The following is a 22,901-nucleotide window of genomic DNA, read 5'->3' on the forward strand; positions in this document are numbered from 1 at the left end:
GTTGTAACTTCAGTGGAGTGGCAATCTGTGTTGGAATGCCACTCTGTACCCACTGAACTGTGTGAAATTCCTTCCGTGCCTGTCTTGCCCCATCTCCCAGCTCAGGTTTCGCGATACAGCACATTCCTGAGACTCAACATCAAAGCTGAAGTGAGTCAGAGTGAGGGAGGCCATGCCCCATTTCTATTACAGTAGCTGCCATAAAGCAGGCGAGTTTAAAGGTCCCAATGAAAATGATAGGCCAGGGAGAAGGTAGGTGTCTAAGGTAAGCGGATGTGATTTGAGGGGGATCGGAGGTTGGTGGGGGGGATGAGAGTTGGGCTCACAGGTTGGGACACGAGGTACCTTCGTGCAGGGGAGGGGGGATGTGGGGAGCCTCCTGTGCGGGATCTGTCAGAGTGTTTAAAATGGTTAACCTGAAGCCAGAAGAGTTTTAATTCTCTCCAGAGTAACTAACAGCGTAACCCCATTGAAACCATCCAAAGTTAGTGATTTAAATCACATTTCCAATGGTTCCCATTACAGTGTGATTGCCCAGAGGAAAGTAGGACAATTGCCATGCATGTGCTCACCTGGGAAGTTCTGAGTTGGATCCCCTTTGGGGCACCTTTGGGGTACCCCCCAAATCCGATGTTATGGAGCCAGGAGGTTATGGCATTGTTCCAGACAGAGTTAAAATATTAACAATAAAACAGCAGCAATTTCTAATGTTTATATATTCACCATTTTTTGGCATTGAAAATTTATTCAGTGGTATGTGATAAAATACCTATGTTATAATGAAGTCTGTCTTGTGAGGTCTTTTGTTATGGCGAAATGTGGCCAAATTTCCACTTTAATTGCACAAGTGCTTTTACGTACACAATGTAACACAAACAAGAACATGATGCAGATTTCCAAGACTTTTATTGTCATAACCTTTGCTTTGAATCACTTTATTGTTCTCACAACTTTTCATTCCCTTTGTTTCTTTGTCTTTCTGCATGCGATTTGACATTGAGTCCACCCACTCAAATTTTCAGCTCCTTTAAGTCCTTCAGACTGTCCATTTTCCTCACTCCAATTTGTGTTTTCAGCAAATTGCCATGCCCAAATTTTAAAATCTAAAATGTGCAAGGACATACAACTCGCACAAACACTGTCAGATCCCTTTCACAGCAAAATGTGACCTGGTAGATGTTTGGTTCCTTCTCTTATGGCTGAATACATTCTCCTAGAGCAAAATCAAACAGGGCAGAATGAGCCAATCAAATGAGAAATAAATGCACCTTGTCTAGATGACTGTCTCAGATTGTTAGTACGCATAATTTGAGACATTAGAATGTGGACTTGTTATAACCTGTCCAGATCCTATTGGCTGGGGACAATTGGTTACCCCATGTTGTATTTTAGGACCCAGTAAACTAAATAGAAGAACAGGAATTAACTGAGGGATAAATTTAAAGGGCCATTCCTAAAAGACAAATGGAGCACAGCCCAAAAAGAACAAAGAGGAACGGAAACTTAAAACCATTAAATCAAAATGTGAAAATGGGGTCGATGAAACAGTCCAACCCCTGCGGTGCCCACCGAGCACGGAAGGCGGTTATCCCATGTTCCTTGGGGAATATGAGCTCCACCAATGGGGGTTGGGGGGCAATCATTAGCAGTGCATCTATATAACTAGAGCTGGCCAGTGTGGTACCGGGTAGAGAGGGAACTAGTAGTGAACTATTGGTACTGTGTACATATTGTTGCAAATAATGTTACTTTCTGTATGACTCTACAAACTTGTGCTGGATTCTTCATGGCCCTCACAGTCCTTTAAATGGCACAACAGATCTTAATACTTGATGATGTTTTCTTTCATTAGCTGAAAAAAAGATTTGCATTTATAGACTGACTTCCACGACTACCAGACATCTCAAAGTGCTTTACAACCAATGAAGTGCTTTTTCCAAGTGTCGTCACTGTTGGAATCTGGGAAACATGGTAGTAAATTTGATCTCAGCAAACTCCCACAAAGAGACAATGACCAGATAATTTTTGTGATGATGTTTGAGGCCAAATATTGACTAAAGGGCCAGGAGCAGCAACCTTCTTGCTGTTCTCTGAAATAATGTCATGGGATCGTCTATATCCATCCAAGCAGGCAGATGGGAGCTCTCTTTAATGTCACTGCCATAATAGACACCAGTATATCATGGTGCAGACACACACAACACCGCAGCCAATCACCAGTGAGAGCACACGCACTATAAAGACAGGGGCCATCAGAGTTCCCGTTCATTCGAGTTGCAGCTAGCTAGGAGGACAGAGCACACAGCCTGCAACACAAACATTCACCATGTGCTGAGTGCATCGACTAATTAGGACAAGGCAAAGGTCTTTAGTTAAAGCTAGTATCGTATTAACCCACAGTCTAAGTATGTTTAAACAGTTAATGATTCAATAAAATAGTGTTGCACTATTTCAAGTGTTGGTGACCTGTATGTGATCCAGAACACCCAACATATCAGTCACATCTGAAAGATGGTACCTCCGACAGTTCAGTGCTCCCTCGGTTCTTGATGTCTGTGCTCAAGCCTGGGAGTGAGACTTGAACTTGGAACCTTTTAACTCAAAAGTAAGTGTGCTACCAACAGAGCGGTAGCTGACACACACTTCTAATATGTTCTGAAATTGTTTCGTGTTTTCAAAGTCCTCTACAATAAATTGAAATTATTTACTCAATTTTAAAGGTAAAATGTATATTTAATAAATAAAATAAATCATAAGTCAGGTTGGTGCCAATATACAACTCTGACTTTCCAGAATCTATGGTTTGAAGTCATCTTCCCTAACTACACCTTGAGCCAGATTTTTGTTCCCAATGGAGGTGCGAATCGGGTCGCAAAAGACTGAACTAATTTTTTTGGAAAAACGATTTTCATCTGCCTCCCCAAACCCACACCTTTCTCATGGGTGAGGAAGGCCTTGTTGCCAAATTGGGTGCACTTTTTCAAAGGTCAGGATCTTCATCGTGAGGGCCAGAGGAACATAGCATTCCCCCCACACCGCCCCGCACACTACTTTTATGGACGCCCTAAAAAAAACCACATGGGCCGGGATTTTGGCAGGACCAGAAATTCCCACCTTAAGTCAACGGACCTTTGGCTGCTACTCCAGATTTTCCGAGCCACCTACAGCAGAACAACAGGTGGGACTGTAAAATCCTGTTCACCTTCCGGGAAGCCTACCAAGGAATCAGGAATCGGAAAGACCAGTGTAAAATGTTCTGACACCTTAAAATGTCACTGTTAAATGCTGCATTGTAATGTAGGCGTGTTTTTACTACATTGATTCATCATAAGGATCTGTTCAGCAAAAATAAATTGACTCTTCCATTTACCATTATTGCATAAGTGTTGTCATACATTACAGCGCTATTTCAATTGAAGAACCATTTATTGTCCATCCCTGAACACAGAAATAGTTTAACTTTATTTAAAGGTGGACAAGTACTCAACATAATCCTTACACAAAATTGGTGCCATCACTTTGTTAATCTTTGTACAGGAAATAGCTCTGAAAAGATTTTAAGTCGGGTTTATATTTATCTTTTAAGCAAGGTACAAGAAATTGGTTACACCAAGATGTTTAAAAAACACAGGAGCCTTAATTAGGAAATCACGGCTTACTGGAAAAGCCTGATGGAATTTCTAAAAGTGTGGATGTGAATTCTGAAACAATGGTAAGTGATATTCAAAATGATCCTGTTTCTGAACATGGAAAATCATTCTAAAGAAGCCAAAGCATATCTTTCAAAATGAAGGATCCCTGTCGAACATTAACATAAAGATGTTCTCAGACTTTTCCTACCTACTTGACTATCCTTACTTTGACCTTCAAATATATTTCAATTGCATTCAAAATGAATCTCCTATTTGATTAATTTTCGGTTATTAAAGTGGTGCTCGGCTGTTGAAAAGCAATTGGCCATTTATATTGGATCTGGGTGAGCAACACATGCATCTAAAGTAGAATTCTAAATTATTTCTGTAATGTTTCACCTCCCACATCAGACATCTATTATGACATAATCCCTTTTGACATCTCATGGTCACTGTTCATCACCGGCAACAGGTTCCTCACTAATGTACTTCAAGCTATTCTAGCTACAACCTTGATACTTTTTACAGAGTAAAGCAAGGAGAATAAAGGAGTTTATGACAGAAAACAATGAATGGTCAGAAATAAATTAATGGCATGCTGGCTTTTATTGCTGAAGGCTTCTTAAGTTATTCACATGATGCGTGTGTATTTGCTGGGACCAAACCAATGGCAGATATATGTTTTGCTGTGTGGAGAATCCATAATTCTTCAATATACAAAGGTGCATACCGGCCTACAAATTTCTTTTTCCCTCACATTCCCTTTCTACACTCTGGAAGTCCAAACTCATGCTGGACCAAGTAATCATTTTTGATCTCTCAACCTGTAAGGTGAGCATTTGCAATGTTTTGACTGAGGTCCGACTGTGTCCTCATCCAATGGTCACACGTTAAGTATCATCCAAGAGATTTTTAAACACTCATTTCAGCTTATTTTTCCCTTTTCCTGGTCCAAACATACTAATTGTAATTATGAATGGCTACCTTGTCTGAAGTCAGTTAGCTCATCATAGGCTGAACATTGAACTTTCAGTATCCTTGAAATGCATGGCTCAATAACACGCTGAGCCTACATTTACCCATTAAATGATTGAGAGAAGCACTGGCTGTCAATATACCATTCAGAACAAAATCACTGGTATCATAATAACACCATCTACGAGATTAATTTGCTCCTACAATCAAAATGTCACTTCCAATATGGAGTACAAACATTTTCAGTCCAGAAAAGCCAAATGGATAATCCATTTTGGCTTCCCAGCCATCATTCGATTTCTACGAATTATACTCAGTCTACAAACGGGCACGATTTAACACCCAAAAAACAGAGTTCCATTTTGGGTGTGTATGGAGGGGCGTTTCTCAGCACCTGCAGCGACAAGAACGTCCCCGCCATCAAACAGGATTTTGGTTTTCTTTGGCCCCACCAAGGCATGCCCCACGGAGGCCGCATTACCTCACATCCACAGGAAGAGAGTTGCCCCGATCTTGTGACCCCCCCCCCCCCCACCTCAGTCTCACCACGGCAGCCTCCAAAGCCCCCATGCCCCAACTTACCACTTAGGGATGCTCGTGCCCCCTCCCCTCTTAAGAGCAAGCAGGGCACCCCCGGGCCCGATCACTGGCCTGGGCAACCTGGCAGCTGGATACCTTGGCACTGTCATCCTGGCATGCCAGGTGGCACTGCCAGGGGGCATTGCCAGGGTGCCCATGTGGCACTGCCAGGTGCCCAGGTGGCAGTGCTAAGGTGGCAGCCTGGCAGCGCAAGGTGCCTGGGTGGCAGTGAGAGTGCCTGGGTAAACACCATGGCCACCGATGGCCTGGGAGGCCCCCTCCCAGTGCTGTTCCGCCTGGTCCATGTGCTAAACGGCACCAAAGTGAAGTCTCCCAGGCGGGGGCATTCGTTGCCGGGCCTCAGGAGAATCGGGTGTTGACATATTTAAATTTGTAAATCTGGATCACGACACCTTGTGAGATCTCATTAGAGGCCTCTTGCGTGTTTTAATGGTTGTGTTGCATCACTGAGTCGGGCACCACAAGGCTGTTGAATCACGTCCAAGATCAAAAAGTGGCTGAAGGCACTGAATACACCAAAGTTTATGGGCCCTGGCATCATCTTGGCTGTGGTGCTGAAGACTTGTGCTCGAAAGCTATCTGCACCTCTAGCCAAAAGCTGTTCTCGTACAGCTATAATGGTGGCATGTACCTGGCAAAACGGCAGAGTGCACAGAGCTTCCTTGTCCACAAACCCAATTTGGCCAATTACTGCAACTCATCAAGCTATGTTCAATCATAAACAAAGTGATAAAAGGTTTTGTTAACAGTGCTATCATGTGACACTTACTTACCAGTAACCTGCTGCCAATGCTCAGTTTGGGTTCCAACAGGACCATTCAGCTCCTGACCTCATAACATGAACAAAAGAGCTGAATTCCAGAGGTGAAATGAAAATGCCTGCCTTTGAAATCAAAGCAGCATTTGTCTGGCACCACAAAGCCATCGATCTGAGGAGCGTGGTGGGAAAGTGGAGTTAAGGCCGATGATCAGCCATGGTCATGTTGAATGGTGAAGCAGGCTCAAGGGGTTGAAGCTTGGGCAACTCCTCTTCCTTGAGTTCTTAAGTTAAAATTGAAGTCAGTGGGAATCAGGGGAAAACTCTCCCCTCGCTGAAATCATACGTTGCACATAGGAAGACGGTTATGATTCCTGGAGACCAATCATCTCAGCTCCAGGACAATTGCTGCAGATGTTCCTCAGGGTAGTGTCCTTGTGGAAATTAATGAGTAGTCAACTTAGAAGCATGCTGGGAAATGCTTGACACTTTTTGAACGAAAATAAGTAGGTCAGGTAACAAACAAAATACTGCTTAATATTTTGGTCTCCGCCTTATTATGAAAACACATTGTCCTCCGAAAGATGACAAAATGTGTCCTGGAGTTGTTTTTAGCCAAGGGCAAGAACATACGTACTACGTATTTCATCTTACGTACTTTACAAGTTCTACTTAATATAAACATGGCTGTTTACTTCAAGCTGTTATTTCAGACTATAAAAATATGCTTTGTTCAATCGAATCTCAGAGTGTAGTGCACTGGCTATGCAGCCGGAACACTCTAATTTCCACGACAAATTGGCGTAGTTGGCAGGAATCCCACACTATCGGAAAAAAAAATGTAAACTGCAGAAAGTCTTACAAAAGGTTAATGACCCTTGGGCACAGCTATTAAAACACCTGATAGAGTCCAGGCGAGAGAAAATCGTGACCCATTGCACGGCTTGGAATGCTCGTGAGGATGAGCATGCATACAATTTACAAGCGCAATGTCACTTAGGAAAGCAGCCATCATTGCATGTCACTCCTTTTTCTTTTTCGGTATTGTGGGATTAGGAATGTTAGTACAGTTCACCCATAGTCAAAGGGACGTTTTTAGGATGGGTTTAACTTCAGAACCCCATTTAACATTGGCCATAAGATATCCCGCTAAGGCAAAGCAAATAGGAGAAGTGATCAAAGAGGCCAAAGGAAAAAAGTAATACATGGGATTTATATTGAAATAGACGGACAAAATTGCCTGATAGAATTTTATGGCAAACAGGAGGACAAAGTGACCTGGGAAGAGGAGCAATGGCCCGCTACATTCGAAAGACATCAACCTCCCCGAGAGAGCCACCATTTACTCCCTTCAATCCTGGCCCAGGTACTGGCATATCTATGGGCCCAACATAAAAATCATGTTGGAAAAGTACATTCTGCCCAGCGCTTAGGGTGCAGTGACAGAACATTGCCCTGCCCTGCTTAAAACTATACTGGTTGTCACCGGAAGCAGAAAAAGAAATAGAGGGAGTGATCAATACACTATTACAACAAGGGGTGCTGAAGAGAACACAAAGCCCCTGTAACACACCTACACTCCCCATTCCAAAGGTAGGAAGACCCAACGAGTGGTGGTTTGGACAAGATCTCAGAGCCATCAATAAAATTGTTATCATTATTGCTCCATTGGGGCCGGACACAAATGTTATTTTGTCTTCTATATCACCAACAGCAGATACCTTCTCCATCATAGATTTATGCTCAGCCTCTTTCTCTATACCATTGCACCCAGAAAGTCAATAACTATTTGCTTTACATATCGGAATTAACAGTATTAAAAGAGACTTGGACGAGTGCCAGTTGTCTGCAGGCTCACCTTTCCCTCAATATGATGACGATTTATTGATAGCCTCAGAGGGAGGGCTGGTTTAGCACACTGGGCTAAATCACTGGCTTTTAAAGCAGACCAAGGCAGGCCAGCAGCACGGTTCAATTCCCGTACCAGCCTCCCCGAACAGGTGCCGGAATGTGGCGACTAGGGGCTTTTCTCAGTAACTTCATTGAAGCCTACTTGTGACAATAAGCGATTTTCATTTTCAGTTCGTCAACAGGTAAAGTTGGTTTTAACCCTTTTTTATTATCACATCTGGAGAAAGAGGGCATAGGGTCTCAATTGACAAACTGTAATTCTGTCAGGAGACAGTTCAGTATTTGGAACTTTAGCTGCAACAAAGACAGTGGAGGCTTGGGTCTGAAAGAGAACAGGGTGTAGCAAGTGTTCCAACTCCACGCACGGAAAAGGAAACCTTTACCTTCCTCGGCATGGTGGGCTATTGCAGGCATTGGATACCGGGCTATAGAGAGATGGACGCAGTACTACGCAAGGCTACTCTACATGACGCCCCTTCGGTTGTTACCTGGATCCCAGAGAGGGAGCAAGTATTTTGTAACTTGATTAGCATAATTTCGTAGTCATGATTAGCGCCCCTGCCTTTTTGTGAATGAAGCAGGGGGATTTGCAACAGGGGTCCTGGTGCAAGAGCATGGAGGATGGAAAAGACCGCTTGCCTATTACTCGGTGGCCCTATGTGCTGTGGTAAAGGGTATGCCAAGTTGCTTAAGAGCAGTAGCAGCCACGGCAGTCACAGTAGGAAAAAAAATCAATTTTGCTGCTGCTTAATTCATCCGCAACGTAGCATTTTACTGCGGCTCGATGCACTGGGTCCTCTCTAAAACCAACTTTACCTACAAGTGAGCGCCAGCTGTCAACCCTGCTACACTCTTGCACGCGCGCTCCGAAGCAGAACATCTGTATGATCATGACTGTTTACAATTGGTTGAAGCCACCACAAACCCTCGACCTGATTTATTGAGTCACCCACTCGAAAATCCAGATATTATCTTTTTCACCGATGCGTCAGTAAACTGACCAAATGATATGACCCTCTTGGCCGGCTATGCAATAGTAACTCCATTCGAGATAGTGGAAACTTTTGCTCTGCCTTCGGGAACGTCTGCTCAAGGGGCTGAATAGTTTGCCCTGACTAAAGCATGTATTCTAGCTAAAAATAAAACAGTCAATATTCCTATGATTCCCGATCCGCTTTTGGGGTAGTAGATGATTTTGGCCAATTATGGAAAAACAGGGGATTCATAACTTCCTCCGGCCAACCTATTAAACATGCTAAATTGGTTTTAAATTTACTAGATGCTGTTCAGCTGCCCAGCAAGATAGCCGTTTTAAAGTGTGAAGCGCATACTACCGCAGACGATGAAGTCTCATGCGGCAATAGATTTGCTGCTAAAATAGCAATGGAATTGGCTCTCAAACAGCAGCCACAACTGCAAGCGGCTGCAGTTGAGGGGTGAGCATATTGTGATTGCTTTTCAGGTGTGGTATTCTAGTTTAAGTAGGGAGTGTATTGTGGACAATGGCTCTTTCAGAGGCTCAGAAGCTTTTGGGGGTACACGCAGTATCTTACGGACAGAGACTAAAAGCAGACTGTTAGATTTGGCAAAAACATTGCAGTTAACATTATCTGACAAAATGCAAAAAGGTGAGGTAATTATGGCGGTGGCTAAGCATTTAAAGTTGCCTGAGATACAGTTTGACTCATTGGAAATGGCAAAAATTCAGTTACAACTTAAACAAATGGAACATGAGAAAGAATTAAAGCATCTTGAATACGAATGAGATAGAGAAGAATAAGAAAGAGAAAGGGAGATACAAATCAGGGAAAAAGATAAAGAGAGAGAGTTTGAACTTCAGAAAATGGCCATGAAACATGACAGTCAGGTAAAATTGGCAGGCGTAAAGAGAAACGTACAATTGGATGATAGTGATGAGTATAGTGAGAAAGAGCATCATAGTTGATGGCTTGGTGGGGATCTATTTAAATATGTCCAAGCATTGCCAAGGTTTGATGAGAAGGAGGTAGAAGCCTTTTTCATTTCATTTGAGAAAGTAGCTAAACAAATGAAATGGCCACAGGACATGTGGGTATTACTGATTCAAACAAAGCTCGTAGGTAGGGCTAGTGAAGTGTTTGCATCACTATCAGAGGAGGTATCTGAGTCGTATTAGGACGTGAAAAAATCCATCTTAGGTGCTTATGAACTAGTGCCTGAAGCCTACAGACAAACGTTTAGAAATTTAAGGAAATAATTTGGTCAAACATACATAGCGTTTGAAAGGATTAAACAGAGTAATTTTGATAGATGGATAAGGACTTTGAAAATAGACCAGAGAAATTATACTTTTGGAGGATCTCATAGGAACCTATAAAACTCTAACAGGACTGGACAGGGGCTGCAGGACAAGGTGGTGTCCAGAACAGGGGTAAGGGAGGGTAAAGAGTCAGAAATTCACAAAGAGTTGATGGATTGGGAGGAAGCCCCGATAGGGTTGTGAAGTGTAAATGAGAGGAAGAATTGGGAGCGAGGTGGAAGCTGGGGTGTGAGAGGAGGCTTTGAGGAGGGTGAATGCATCCTCGTTGTGCCTTAGGTTTAGCCTTATTCAGTTTAAGGTGGGCCACAGGACACACATGACGGTGGCCAGGATGAGCAGGTTTTTTGAAGGGGTGGAGGATATGCATGGATGGTGTGCGGGAGGGCCCGCGAATCATGTCCATATATTTTGGGCATGTCCGAAGCTTGGGGGATTCTGACAGGGGTTTGCCGACATTATGTTGGAGGTATTGAAGGTGAAGGTGGTCCCGGGTCCAGAGGTGGCGATCTTTGGGGTGCCATAAGACCCGGGAGTCCAGGGGACAAGAGAAGCCAATGTTTTGGCCTTTGCCTCCCTGGTAGCGTGGAGACGGATCTTATTAGGATGGAGGGACTCAGGCCCCCGAAACCAGAGTGTGAGTGAGTGACCTGGCAGAGTTTCTTAGGTTGGAAAAGATAAAGTTTGCCTTGAGAGGGTCTGTGGAAGGGTTTGCCCGGAGATGGCAGCCGTTCATCGACTTCTTTGAGCACAGTTAAGATGTCAGCAGTGGGGGTGGGGCGGATAAAATGGGGAGGTTGGGGAGCTGGGGAGTGGGGGGGGGGGGGGAGCGGGATGGTGGGGTGTTAGGTATGTAGTTGATGAAATGAAATGAAAATCACTTATTGTCACAAGTAGGCTTCAAATGAAGTTACTGTGAAAACCCCTAGTCGCCACATTCCAGCGCCTGTTCGGGAAGGCTGGTACGGGAATTTTACGGCTGATTTGGTTACTTGTAGCCGTGTTGGCTTGTTTTGTTTTGTGGTTGTGTTTGATGTGTAAATATATAAAAGCCTTAATAAAATATTTTTTTAAAAAGACTCAATATCATACATTTAAATATAGTGGGGGAGAATTTCAAAGAGCACAATGTTGGGTGAGGCAGGCACATTGCTTACCTGGTGATATCATCACAAGGTACGGATCCCTTTCAGGTTCATAGAAAATAGAAGCAAGAGGAGGCCATTCGGCCCTTCGAGCCCACGCCACCATTCATTATGATCATGGCTGACCATCCAACTCAATAGTCAGATCCCACCTTGCCCCATATACTTTGAGCCCTTTCAACCCAAGTGCTATATCGAACTGCTTCTTGAAAACATACAAGGTTTCGACCTCAACTACTTCCCTGTGGAAATGAATTCCACAGGCCAACCACTCTCTGGGTGAATAGATTTTTCTCCATCTCTGTCCGAAACGGTCTATCCACAAACTGTGACCCCTGTCTCTGGATCACCGCCATCGGGAACATACTTCCTGCATCAACCCTGTCCAGTCCTGTCAGAGTTTTATAGGTTCCTATGAGATCCTCCCTCACTCTTCTGAACTCCAGTGAATACAATCCTAACCGACTCAATCTTCCCTCATACGTCAGTACTGCCATCCCAGGAATCAGTCAAGTTAACCTTCGCTGTACTCCCTCTAAAGCATCCTTGCACAGAGAAGCAGGCCAAAATAGCACACAATATTCCAGGTGTGGCCTCACTGACCAACTCAGCGACCAACTTAAATGAGTATGCCACCACCGTCACAGACTTCATCAGCAAATGTGTGGACGACTGCGTGCCAAAGAAAGCAGTACGTACGTTCCCCAACCAGATACCATGGCTAAATCACGAGATTGACTCCCTACTGAAGGACAGATCTGAGACGTTCAAGTCAGACGACCCTGACCTGTACAAGAAATCCAGATACGACCTCCGCAAAGCCATCCGAGATGCCAAGAGAGAATATCAAACCAAGCTAGAGTCACAGACAGACTCTCGGCTATTGTGGCAAGGGCTAAACAACATAAAGGGTACAAAGCGAAGCCGAGCAGTATCTCCGGCAGCAGCGCACCCCTCCCAATGAATTCAATGCATTCTATGCTCGGTTCGAGCAAGTAGCCAACAATCCGCTGTCGAGTGCCCCGGCAGTCCATTACTCACCCATACCCACCATCACAGCTTCCGAAGTCAGATCGGCCTTCCTGAAAGTGAACGCTCGGAAGGCGACGGGATCCCTGGTCATGCACTCAGAGCCTGCGCGGACCAGCTGGCAGAGGTATTTGCGGACATCTTTAACCTGCCAGTACTCCACTCCGAGGTCCCCATCTTCTTCAAGAAGACCACCATCACATGTACCTTTTTAAAGGGAGTTGGGTACTCATTGAGCTTGTGTATCGGATGACAAAAATATATCCACTGGAAGAGCAATAAGATTCTCCTGTCAATATCAGGGAGGCACATTGGACAGCTAAAATTCCCGATTCTAAGTATTATGTTTCGGAAGCGAGTAAGCAGAGAGTACCTTTTAGTTTGTGAAGATGACAGTTATGGGATGTCCGCTTAATTTTGACATATTCCAAGCTTTCGCAGCTATTATGAGCTGCTTCATGATTTGTGAACAATCCTTGTTGATGTGAATAATGTTGTGTGAAATTCCATGTGAGATTTAAAGTGGTTGCTGCTGGTTCATACATTTTTATTGCAACTGTAAGGTACGACCAATTTCCAACCTTTATCCAGCCACGTTTCTGGAACTTTCTAGCAAGAAAGGCTCTCAGAAATTATTGTTAAGATGTTTAGCAGTTATGCTGGATTGATTTCCATTATGTTGCAACCATCTGAATCCAAAATCATTTTACTCTAAACATTAAGAACATCTTGAGAGCCTCATTGTTATTCATTATCGCTGATAAAGCCATTGAACGTCAAGAGGATAAGTCAGTTTTCAGGTTGCAGACATAATTATAGCGGGAAGAAAATGTCACCTCCCAATTTAAATAAAAAGTGTCACTTCCCACCTGAGATGGCAACGAGAAAACTTGCTCACAGAGCACTGGCATTGCTGCTTTGTAACCAATAACAATAAATATGCCACAAAACAATATGAATTACTCACAGATTAACAACCTCACCGCTCCCCTTCCCCCACACAATTTACAAAAACTGAACGGAGATCACTGCTCCTATTGAGCGTAAATCTCAGCTCCTTCACTGAACAGAAATGTTGCCTCCCTCACTGAACACACTTCACCTAGTAAGGAAATATTTCAGCTGTAATAACCTGCACGGGGCACATCCAGCTGGGGGTGATTGTTTCCCCGTGCTCATTGGGACTCCGAGCTCCCCACTATGTGCGGGATATCTTACCAGTACTGGTACAAAAGGTCGACCAGAGCGAAGTTGGCCTGAAAGGAGAGAGGACCCTGTGAGGTGTAACCAGGCCTCGTGTAGATAAAATGATTGTTAAATAAATGTCTTTACTGCAACTTGCTGTGGACTCCCCATTCCTTTTTCAATCAGCATCTCACCCTGCCCAGCAACCAAGACACCCTCTCTCCCCTTTGATGTTAAATAAAGACTTCCCAAGTGCACTCTGTACTAAAGTGCTGAATCCTTGAAAGCAAAGGGTTGAGCACAATTCTCCTCAACCTTCCACTGACCAGTAATCAGTGCACATCTCCATCCCATACCCCACACATAGGCAGAAATCACCCACCCTTCCCATTTCCCACCATGCAAAAAGTCAGCCAGCTATCCCCACAACCTGTGCAAAACCACAGGGATTAATCTCCACCCACTGAGCAGAAACAATCATCACAACCCCTCGCCCAACGCAGGAACAATTAGACCACCGCCAGTAATAACTCCACCCTGCACCCAATAAATGGCATATTTCCCATCCACTTGCTGAGAAACAATTTGCACCTCTTTTAACTTCTCACCGAGGAGCAACTCAGTACATTCCCCAAAATGGGCTACAACTCCACACTCTGCAAAGTAAACTCTCACATCCACTCAACAGGAAAATCTGCCCACTCAGGAATTGTTTCAGTGCCCCTTGATACCGTTTCTCCTTCCACTGTTGCTCCATCCCCTCCAACCCCAGTTCATCTTTCTCTGCCAATTCCTTTCCCATTCATCTCCACATCCTCCACCCCTGCACACACTATTAAAAAATGGCATTGAGTAAGTGGCACTCACTCTTCTGTTGTTCCCTATTCTCCACCAGCCGCCAGTTGTCACCTTATCCACCCTCCACCTATCACCCTCCTACCTCCTTTCGCCGCCAATTCCTCTCATATTTCCCTTAACACTCCCACTTTGCATCCGGTTGTACCCATTGGCCGTGATTTAACCACCATGTTAAACCCTGCGTGGATTGAGGCATGCTGGATAAATAGCGGGAAAGGCTAAAATCGAGAGTCGAGCCGGGCGCGAACCAGTTTGCAAATCACCCGGCCAGCTCCCAATGGTGAGTTCCAGATCTCGCCCAAAAATGGCCAGAATATCATTAACCCTCATTTCCATTCATTTCCCAATCTCATTGGCGAGATTGAGGTTGAACACAGTGGCTTCAGAGGAATTACCCGACTCCCCAGTGAGAAATCACATCGGCATCATTTAGTATTCCTTTTCAAAAACGGGAAGCTGGAGCAATGCCTGCTGAGGGGAAGTGCTCTTCTTGATCTTTCATGGTCCAGTGCTATCTCTTGGTGTCAGGATACACATCAGAGAGGAGGCAGCCTGCTGCTTTCCATGCTCTGTGACCTTTGATGCACTTGGTAGACGTCCTCTGGACGATCTGAAGCCGGAAGGTCCCTGTTCTGCCCACTGCCCTTGTGATGGGCCAGTTCAGGAGGGGGAGATTCGGAAGAATTGGAGACCGCTGTCGTTTCCTTGGTGGCAGGCCAGGGGTTGGCCTCCAGCACTTCCTCTTCCCTGATGGTGCCCATAGGATCCTGTGGGGACTCCATGAGATGGAGGGCCTGCTGGAGTGAGGTCCAAAGGCCTCTGAGCCATCTTGCTCTGCCAGTCTTGCCAGCTCCCTATTGTCTGCACCATGGTGTCTTTGACGCCCTCAGTGATGTTCCTCAGTGACTGGGCCATGCTCTGGAGTACTTTGGCAAAGTCCACTGGAGTCTGGGACATGTCCCTCAGTGGGCAGCATTGTAGCACAGTGGTTAGCACAGTTGCTACACAGCTCCAGGGTACCAGGTTCGATTCCCGGCTTGGGTCACTGACTGTGCCAAGTCTGCACGTTTTCCCCCGTGTGTGCGTGGGTTTCCTCCGGGTGCTCCGGTTTCCTCCCACAGTCCAAAGATGTGCAGGTTAGGTGGATTGGCCATGATAAATTGCCCTTAGTGACGAGGATAGGGTACAAGTGTGGGCTTAAATCAGGTGCTCTTTCCAAGGGCCGGTGCAGACTCAATGGGCCAAATGGCCTCCTTCTGCACTGTAAATTCTATGATTCTATGACTGGGACATGACATTGAGGCCCTCAGCCATGGTCGTCACGGACTGAGCCATGCGTTGCCACCAACATTCAAGATGCGACCGTCGTGCTACAGGCATTCCACTGTGGTTGCCACTCTAGCAGTGTATGCCTCAGTGCCACGCATTGTCGGCGCCATCTCCTGCGCCCAAAGCCCTTGGGACTCCTTCAATCGGCTGTGCAGTCGCTGGAATGTCGCTGACACCTCCTTCTGAATCTTACAGCTGTGTCCTATCATCTGCATCAGTTCTGGGAGAACCTTGTCCAGAAGCTCGGCATCTGGCTGGGACCCAGCTGCGTCCTGGGATCCAGCAGACCTCTGACTGCTGACTCCCCTGGGCGTTCCTGCCTCCACCTGATGTGCATCAGCAACTGTGTGATTCTCACCAGATTGTGCCCCAGAAGCTTGTCCACTAATGCTGCCCACTGAGCTGTGTGCCTCTGCGCTGGTGCGATGTGGGGGGTGATAACTTTGACCCCTGGCCGGTGGTCTCCTCGAAGCTCTCCTCCGAGGTGATCTCTTTGGGGGGGGGGGGGGGGGGGGGGGGGGGGGGGGCACTTCCGGTTGGCCCAACCTAATCAGATGGAGGTCCTGCGAGGCAACTGTCATGTGGTCAATGGGAGGGAAGGATCGTTTTGCCTGACATGAACAACTCACTTGACTCAGGTTATCTGAGTGAAGGGGCAGTGGATCCTCACCTCTGTGTGCAGGTCAACCTCTCTGTCAGTGACTGCTCTCTCCTCAGTCAACCCCGCGATCTCCAGGGCCTGTTCCTCATAGGGGGTGAGGACTCGGATCTTTGGCCTCCCCCCCTCCCCAGTCTTGGTCCTTTTCCGCTTATTATGGGCTATCTTCTCCTACGGGGAAAAGAGAGGGCATTGTGAGCTGCGCGCTTTATGAGTCGGGGGATCTGTGGGGGGCGGATTCGGGAATTTGAGGAGTGGCAGGCACAACGGATGCCAGGAGAGAGGTGATAACCTACCCTTGCAGCTCAGTGGAGCTCGTTGGTCTTCTGACATTGGATGGCAGTCCTGGTCATGCTGCCCGCACTAACAGCCGTTGCCACTGCCTTCCAGGCGGCCTTGCCGTGCCTGATGCTGGTCCTCCGGCCCCTTTGGGGGAACAGGGTGCCCTGCCTCTAATTCACAGGGTCAAAAAGCCTTGTGAGGCCGGCAAAGCGAGGAGCAGGTCTGCGTGCTGCTATGCTTGTGCGTTAGCTGGAGTGAGTGGTGAGGGAGCATTTAAAAGCAGCTCCCGCTCATTCGCAGCGAGACGCTGAGTCCCAAGTCCGGCAAATCAGATGGCGAGAGTGTTGGTGAGAAACTTGCGGGGGCCCATTTTCTGGCACTAAGCGCCGTTGAATATGGGCCGCGATCTCGCCAACGCGGCTGCCGAGACACCCCGCCAGAATGACACGGATGCTAGGAGAGAGGTAGTAACTCAGTGGCGGATTCTTCCGTTGAATCGCATACATTGGGCGGGATTCTGCGGCCGCCTTCGCCCGGTGACTGGAGAATGCCGCCCGAGATCGATGCACTTCTCCATTGTCGGTGTCTCGCCCGTGGCGTTCTTGCGGTGGGCGGGGCGGGGGAATCCGGCCCATTATTTTCTAACCTGAATCTTGGATTTATTTTTAACTTCACTCATGTGTTCCCAACTTCCTTGTACGACATTACCCACCAAGCTTTGCACCTGCTCACTGAACAGTCACACCATTCCTTTGCCACTCACACCCTAAGCCCCAATCCTTTTCCCAATAAAATTATTTTACCAAATTCTTGACCATGATCTAGGAACTGCCAGTCTGCTTTTGTGCCGCCCAATATACTCCCATGATAGAGAATCCTGGCTGTCCAACGAAGCTGACTACAATCAATAATTCTGCACTCTTCTCAAAGGCTTCAGGCTCAGCTATCAATCAAACAGGAGTGAGTTCGATTCTCCGACATGGGCCAGATTGGGTTTTGGAGCATCATTACAATCAAGTTTAACCACGAGAAATATGATCCAATGCCTTTTTAAGTTATAAAGAAACAAAAGGAGGTAGGCAAATGCTTCCATTATGTCAACAACCATTCATCAATGCTAAATGGATTCCATTCTATGACAATGATCATGATATTTGTGATTGAATATCGTGGCTTTAATGATTTACAATCCATACAATTTACTGCTCTTGCCATAAAAACTTGCACTTTTTGATCCCCATGCAGCCAGTATGTCTCATACTGGCATTTTTGTTGATTAGTACTTTGTGCTACTTTAGATATTAACCTCTGACATGCTGTTTCCAACACTGCAAAATGCAAGTCAAAAATCCAACACAAGCAAAAGTAACATTTTGTCGGAATGTATCTATAATCAGGATTTATTTTTCCGTGATGTCAGTTCAAAGGTAAAAAAGGATGTCGCGTTATGGTAATATAGAAAAAGTGCTGCATCTAGTGTTTGGTTACCACACAAGTGAGTGTCACATAAGCATCCGAATTGGATCCTGCAACATTAGTATAATGCAATGCAAATCTTTCTCTCAGCTCACCCTTTTAAATATATTTCCAGTTCCTTTGAAGTGACCAGACATACAATAATGTTTTTAATGCTAACATTTGTTTCAGAGAAAATTGTCACCGTTTTTTAAATAACTTTTTTCTCCCACCATCCTTAGGGACCCAGGTGTGATGATAGGTAGACGATCATCTGTATATAATATGAGTAAATCATCATCATCTGCATGTCTATTATAAGTTATATGTTTTACTGGTGTAGTTCAAGCAGCCAACCAGCAGTTCGGGTGAATATGCAGGCACAGAACCTGGATGCACATTGTGTTCCATCAGAAGGTGTTTATAAGGAGTTGATAGCAGTCGCAAATGAGAGTAGCTCTGTTGTATCTTAGTGTAAGTTAGTGTTAGACATATATTTCTTTTTTTATTAAAATATTTTTATTCTCCTCCTTTTTCACATTTTCTCCCAAATTTACACCCAACAATAAACAATAATCAGTAACGAATGCAATGTCAATCCCCATATCAATAACAACAATCCCATCCTCCCACCAAACCCCAGGCATTAGCCCGCATGTTAACATAAACAAATGACAAAAAGGAATCGGGAATCACCCATAGTCACCATTAACACATCCCCCCAACCCTCCCAGCCCCCCCACAATGTTCGATTTAATCCAATTCTCAAAAGTGCATAATGAATAACGCCCATGAGTTGTAGAACCCATCCATCCTTCCCCTCAGTTCAAATTTGACCTTCTCAAGAGTCAATAATTCCAGCAGGTCCCCCCGCCACGACAGGGCACAGGGTGGAGAGGTTGATCTCCACCCTAACAGGAGCCACCTTCGGGCGATCAACGAGGTGAAGGCTACAGCATCTGCCTCCGCACCCGTTTCCAACCCTGGCTGGTCCGACACTCCGAATATGGCCACCCGGGGGACCGGGTCCAGTTTCACATGCACCATTTTAGAGATTACCCTAAAAACCTCCTTCCACTAATCCTCCAGCATTGGACAGGACCAAAACATATGAACGTGGTTTACGGGGCACCCCCCGCAACCTTCACATACATTTTCTACCCCCTCAAAGAGCCGGCTCATCCTCGCCCTTGTGAGATGTGCTTTATATACCACGTTCAGCTGCATCAGCCCCAACCTTGTACACGAGGTGGAGACGTTCACCCTCCGGAGCACCTCACATCAGAAGCCTTCCCCCATACCCTGGGAGCAAAGACTTTATGGTGAAACAGTTGAGGACCAGTGGAGAACCTTCCAACTGATTTTTCACAGTGCTCAGCAAAGGTTTATACCAACAAAAAGGAAGAACGGTAAAACGAGGGAAAATCGACCGTGGATATCTAAGGAAATTAGAGAGAGTATCAAATTGAAGGAAAAAACATACAAAGTAGCAAAGATCAGTGGGAGACTAGAGGACTGGAAAATCTTTAGGGGGCAACAGAAAGCTACTAAAAAAACTATAAAGAAGAGTAAAATAGATTATGAGAGTAAACTTGCTCAGAATATAAAAACAGATAGTAAAAGTTTCTACAAATATATAAAACAAAAAAGAGTGGCTAAGGTAAATATTAGTCCTTTAGAGGATGAGAAGGGAGATTTAATAATGGGAGATGAGGAAATGGCTGAGGAACTGAACAGGTTTTTTGGGTCGGTCTTCACAGTGGAAGACACAAATAACATGCCAGTGACTGATGGAAATGAGGCTATGACAGGTGAGGACCTTGAGAGGATTGTTATCACCAAGGAGGTAGTGATGGGCAAGCTAATGGGGCTAAAGGTAGACAAGTCTCCTGGACCTGATGGAATGCATCCCAGAGTGCTAAAAGAGATGGCTAGGGAAATTGCAAATGCACTAGTGATAATTTACCAAAATTCACTAGACTCTGGGGTGGTCCCGGCGGATTGGAAATTAGCAAACGTGACACCACTGTTTAAAAAAGGAGGTAGGCAGAAAGCGGGTAATTATAGGCCAGTGAGCTTAACCTCAGTAGTAGGGAAGATGCTGGAATCTATCATCAAGGAAGAAATAGCGAGGCATCTGGATGGAAATTGTCCCATTGGGCAGACGCAGCATGGGTTCATAAAGGGCAGGTCGTTCCTAACTAATTTAGTGGAATTTTTTGAGGACATTAACAGTGCGGTAGATAACGGGGAGCCAATGGATGTGGTATATCTGGATTTCCAGAAAGCCTTTGACAAGGTGCCACACAAAAGGTTACTGCATAAGATAAAGATGCATGGCATTAAGGGGAAAGTAGTAGCATGGATAGAGGATTGGTTAATTAATAGAAAGCAAAGAGTGGGGATTAATGGGTGTTTCTCTGGTTGGAAATCAGTAGCTAGTGGTGTCCCTCAGGGATCAGTGTTGGGCCCACAACTGTTCACAATTTACATAGATGATTTGGAGTTGGGGACCAAGGGCAATGTGTCCAAGTTTGCAGACGACACTAAGATGAGTGGTAAAGCAAAAAGTGCAGAGGATACTGGAAGTCTGCAGAGGGATTTGGATAGGCTAAGTGAATGGGCTAGGGTCTGGCAGATGGAATACAATGTTGACAAATATGAGATTATCCATTTTGGTAGGAATAACAGAAAAAGGGATTATTATTTAAATGATAAAATATTAAAACATGCTGCTGTGCAGAGAGACCTGGGTGTGCTAGTGCATGAGTCGCAAAAAGTTGGTTTATAGGTGCAACAGGTGATTAAGAAGGCAAATGGAATTTGTCCTTCATTGCTAGAGGGATGGAGTTTAAGACTAGGGAGGTTATGCTGCAATTGTATAAGGTGTTAGTGAGGCCACACCTGGAGTATTGTGTTCAGTTTTGGTCTCCTTACTTGAGAAAGGACGTACTGGCACTGGAGGGTGTGCAGAGGAGATTCACTAGGTTAATCCCAGAGCTGAAGGGGTTGGATTACGTGGAGAGGTTGAGTAGATTGGGACTGTACTCGTTGGAATTTAGAAGGATGAGGGGGGGGATCTTATAGAAACATATAAGATTATAAAGGGAATAGATAGGATAGATGCGGGCAGGTTGTTTCCACTGGCGGGTGAAAGCAGAATTAGGGGGCATAGCCTCAAAATAAGGGGAAGTAGATTTAGGACTGAGTTTAGGAGGAACTTCTTCACCCAAAGGGCTGTGAACCTATGGAATTCCTTGCCCAGTGAAGCAGTAGAGGCTCCTTCGTTAAATGTTTTTAAGATAAAGATAGATAGTTTTTTGAAGAATAAAGGGATTAAGGGTTATGGTGTTCGGGCCGGAAAGTGGAGCTGAGTCCACAAAGGATCAGCCATGATCTCACTGAATGGTGGAGCAGGCTCGAGGGGCCAGATGGCCTACTCCTGCTCCTAGTTCTTATGTTCTTATGTACCCTCTCCCAACTCTTCCTCCCACTTTGCCTTGATCCCTTCCAGCGGTGCCTTCTCCTCTTCCAAAATAGCCCCGTAAACCGCCGATATTACCACCTTCTCCAGTCCCCCTGTCGTCAGCACCTCCTCCAGCAATGTGGAAGCCGGCTTGGGAGGCTCTGTATCTCCTTTCTGACAAAGTCTCGAACCTGCATGTATCTAAATATTTCCCCCTGCTCCAGCCCATACTTCGCTCCCAGCTCCTTCAATCCTGAAAACCGACCCCCAAGAAACAAATCTTTTAGTGTCCTAATTCCTTTCTTCTCCCATCTCTGAAAATTTCTATCCCACTTCCCTGGCTCAAATCCTTGGTTCCCCCGAATCGACATTTCCCTTGACCCTGCCCCCAACCCGAAGTGCTGTCGAAACTGCCTCCAAATTCTCAACGAAGCTGTTACTAGCGGACTCCCTAAGTATCTCCCCGGGGCCGTCGGGAGCTGTGCTGTCGCTCGCGCCTTCAATCCCGACCCCCTACACAAACTCTCCTCCATTCTGACCCATTGGGAGTCGATCCCTCTGACCCAGCTCCGTACCTTCTCCACATTCGCCGCCCAGTAATAATACAACAGGTTCGGAAGACCCAAATCCCCTGCCTGCCTTCCTCTCTGTAGTAGCACCTTTCTAATTCTGGCCACCTTCCCTATCCATATGAACGAGGTAATCATCCCTTCAATCTCTCGGAAAAATGCGTTTGGCAGGAAAATCGGCAGGTGTTGAAAAATAAACAGGAATCGCGGCAGCACATTCATTTTAACCGCCTGTACCCGACCCGCCAGTGACAGAGGGAGACCATCCCACCTTGCCAGATCAGCTTTCACCCTCCCCACCAAACTAGAAATGTTGTACCTACGGTCCCCCCCCCAATCCCGAGCAACCTGCACCCCCAGGTATCTAAAGTGAGTCCCTGCCCTACGGAATGGTAGCCTCCCCACCCCTGCCCCCACCCCTGGCTGAGACACCACAAAATATTCACTCTTGTCTAGATTTAGTTTGTACCCCGAGAAAGACCCAAACACCCAAAGCAGCTCCAGTATTCCCCCTATCGACACACTGGGTTCCAACAAGTCTAATAACAAGTCATCGGCATATAAGGCCACCCTATGCTCTATCACCCGCACTATCCCTATCCATACCCCTGAACCTCTTAATGCGATGGCCAACGGCTCAATCGCGAGTGCAAACAGCGGGAGGGACATAGGATGTCCCTGCCTAGTCCCACGGTGGAGAGGAAAGTATTCCGAGCTGATGTTGTTTGTGCGGACACTCGCCCTCGGCTCCTTA

The 22,901-nt window shown here is 45.8% G+C and overlaps 1 long non-coding RNA gene across 2 annotated transcripts in view; it reads right to left on the reverse strand.

Annotated features, from left to right (window-relative positions):
- Positions 1 to 924: 924 nt before the first annotated feature.
- Positions 925 to 22,901, reverse strand: part of LOC140384606 (uncharacterized) — a 46,031-nt gene continuing 24,054 nt past the window's right edge. For both annotated transcript variants that reach the window (XR_011933103.1, XR_011933102.1), the window contains one exon: positions 925 to 1,213. This is a non-coding gene — a long non-coding RNA (uncharacterized lncRNA). The remainder of the gene's footprint in view (positions 1,214 to 22,901) is intronic.

This window comes from Scyliorhinus torazame, chromosome 10, assembly GCF_047496885.1.
Source record: "Scyliorhinus torazame isolate Kashiwa2021f chromosome 10, sScyTor2.1, whole genome shotgun sequence".
NCBI lineage: Eukaryota > Metazoa > Chordata > Chondrichthyes > Carcharhiniformes > Scyliorhinidae > Scyliorhinus > Scyliorhinus torazame.